At 48.5% G+C, this 3110-nt stretch overlaps 1 pseudogene across 1 annotated transcript; it reads left to right on the forward strand.

Annotated features, from left to right (window-relative positions):
- Nucleotides 1-695: 695 nt before the first annotated feature.
- On the forward strand, nt 696-2633 carry LOC112618659 (annotated as a pseudogene). The gene has a single exon (XR_003118109.1). The product of XR_003118109.1 is annotated as an actin, cytoplasmic 2-like (transcript).
- Nucleotides 2634-3110: the final 477 nt, after the last annotated feature.

Genomic DNA, 3110 nt, shown 5'->3' on the forward strand with positions numbered 1-3110 from the left:
CTCTACTAAAAATACAAAAATTAGCTGGGCATGTGGAATGTGCCTGTAGTCCCAGCTACTTGGGAGGCTGAGGCAGGAGAATCACTTGAATCCGGGAGGCAGAGGTTGCAGTGAGCTGAGATTGTGCCATTGCACTCCAGCCTGGGCCACAAAAACCTTGGTAAGTTTGGGATTTTAATTATGTACTAGGTGTGGAGCCTAGGACATCAGACAGAAGTGCAGATAAGGGCTGACTCTTTCCAGCATAGCTAGGGGACATGGCTAACTCCACATGTCCCCAGGCCTTATCTAGAATCTAATGCTCCAAAGTAGGTAAATTGAACAATTTTCAAAGTCAAAGAAGCAGTTTATGACCTTAAAGCATTTAGCAAACCTAATATTTGACTTGCCTAATTTAGAACAAATGTTTACAATTTTGAAGACATTTTTATTTTACCAATAATCTTTACAGCTGTTTTTATATCCCAAAGATTACTAATGTCACACGAACTAAATAAAAGGCATTACACTTTTTACTTTTCTGATAAGATATTTGATTTAAGCACCTATTATTATTAAACCAGTTAATCAAAGCTCTTTCATATATAAACATCACAGACATCATACATATAAATACATAGAAGATAAAGGACTCATTTTCCAAGCCAGAAATTGAACCAGAATTTGAACCAGAAATTGAATCCAGCCACCATTGTGAAAAGAGAAAGCGAGTCGCCGCCAACTCGCGCACCTTGTTCTTCTGCCGCTCCACCGTCCTACTCCTCCGCCGGTCGCAATGGAAGAGATCGCCATGCTCCTCATTGACAATGGCTCCAGCATGTGCAAAGTTGGCTTTGCTGGGGACGACGACCCCCGAACCGTGTTTCCCTCCATCGTCGGATGCCCCCGACACCAGGGCGTGATGGTGGGCATGGGCCAGAAGGACTCCTATGTGGGCAACGAGGCCCAGAGCACGGGCAGCATCCTGACCCTGAAGTACCCTATTGAGCATGGCATTGTCACCAACTGGGACGACATGGAGATCTGGCACCACACCTTCTACAACGAGCTGCCCGTGGCCCCAGAGGAGCACCCGGTGCTGCTGACCGAGGCCCCCCTGAACCCCAAGACCAACAGAGAGAAGATGACTCAGATTATGTTTGAGACCTTCAACACCCCGGCCATGCACGTGGCCATCCAGGCAGTTCTGTCCCTCTACACCTCTGGGCGCACCACTGGCATTGTCATGGACTCTGGAGACGGGGTCACCCACACGGTGACCATCTACGAGAGCTACGCCCTCCCCCATGCCATCCTGCGTCTGGACCTGGCTGGCCGGGACCTGACCATCTACCTCGTGAAGATCTTCACCGAGCATGGCTACAGCTTCACCTTCACGGCCGAGCGGGAAATTGTGCGCGACATCAAGGAGAAGCTGTGCTACGTTGTCCTGGACTTTGAGCAGGAGATGGCCACCACCGCATCTTCCTCTTTTCTGGAGAAGAGCTACAAGCTGCCCGATGGCCAGGTCATCACCATCGGCAATGAGCAGTTCCGGTGTCTGGAGGCACTGTTCCAGTCTTCCTTCCTGGGCATGGAACCTTGCGGCATCCATGAGATGCTTCAACTCCATCATGAAGTGTGATGTGGACATCCGCAAAGACCTGTACGCCAACACGGTGCTGTCCAGAGGCACCAACATGTACCCAGGCATCGCCGACAGGATGCAGAAGGAGATCACCACCCTGGCACCGAGCACCATGAAGATCAAGATCATTGCACCCCCAGAGCGCAAGTACTCGGTGTGGATCGGCAGCTCCAACCTGGCCTCACTATCCACCTTCCAGCAGATGTGGATAAGCAAGCAGAAGTAGGACAAGTCGGGCCCCTACATCGTCCACTGCAAATGCTTCTAAATGGACCGAGCAGATGCGTAGCATTTGCTGCACGGGTTAATTCAGATGTATAAACTTGCCCTTGGCAAATGCATACACCTCATGCTAGTCTCACGAAACTGGAATAAGCCTTCGAAAAGAAATTGTCCTCGAAGCTTGTATCTGATATCAGCACTGGATTGTAGAACTTGTTCCTGATTTTGACCTTGTATTCAAGTTAACTGTTCCCCTTGGTATTTGTTTAATACCCTGTACATATCTTTGAGTTCAACCTTTAGTACATGTGGCTTGGTCACTTCGTGGCTGAGGTAAGAACGCGCTTGTGGAAGACAAGTCTGTGGCTTGGTGAGTCTGCGTGGCCAGCAGTCTCCAATCTGTGCAGGGTATTAATGCGTCAGGGCTTGAGTGTTCTGGGATTTCTCTAGAGGCTGGCAAAGGCTCCTGAACCAGTTGTTTCTGTCCTGCTGGTCTGTCAGGGTTGGAAAGTCCAAGCCATAGGACCCAGTTTTCTTAGCTGATGTTTTCTGCCAGAACACCATGGGCTGTTACTTGCCTTGAGTTGGAAGCAGTTTGCATTTACACCTGTAAATGTATTCATCCTTGTAATTTATGCAAGATTTTTTTTGTATGCAATTCTCGATTCTTTAAAGAGATGACAACAAATTTTGGTTTTCTACTGTTATGTGAGAACATCAGACCCCAGGAACACGTCATTGTGTAAGGAAAAATAAAAGTGCTGCTATAACCGAAAAAAAAAGAAAAGAAAAGAAAAGAGAAAGCATGGCCCATGGTTACAAGGTCAAGCTCCCCAAGCACATGACTGACTAGTTTGCTGGGCTGTCTTGAAAAGCGAGCTCACAGGTATCCTAAGCCCATGTTCTATCCTAAGGTACTCCTCTCCATGATAGAACAATATAGAAAGACACACAAAGCACATCAGATTCGCTACAGTTTAAGACTAGCCTCAGGCCCGGCATGGTGGCTCAAGTCTGTAATCCCAACACTTTGGGAGGCCCATGCAGGCAGATCACCTGAGGTCGGGAGTTCAAGACCAGCCTGACCAACATGGAGAAACCCCGTCTGTATTAAAAAAGTACAAAATTAGCCAGACGTGGTGCCTGTAGTCCCAGCTACTCAGGAGGCTGAGGCAGGAGAATCGCTTGAACCCGGGAGGCGGAGGTTGCGGTGAGTCGAGATCACGCCATTGCACTGCCCATTTCACTCTGGGCAACAACA

The sequence above is a fragment of the Theropithecus gelada genome, chromosome 2, assembly GCF_003255815.1.
Source record: "Theropithecus gelada isolate Dixy chromosome 2, Tgel_1.0, whole genome shotgun sequence".
NCBI classification, from domain to species: Eukaryota; Metazoa; Chordata; class Mammalia; order Primates; family Cercopithecidae; genus Theropithecus; species Theropithecus gelada.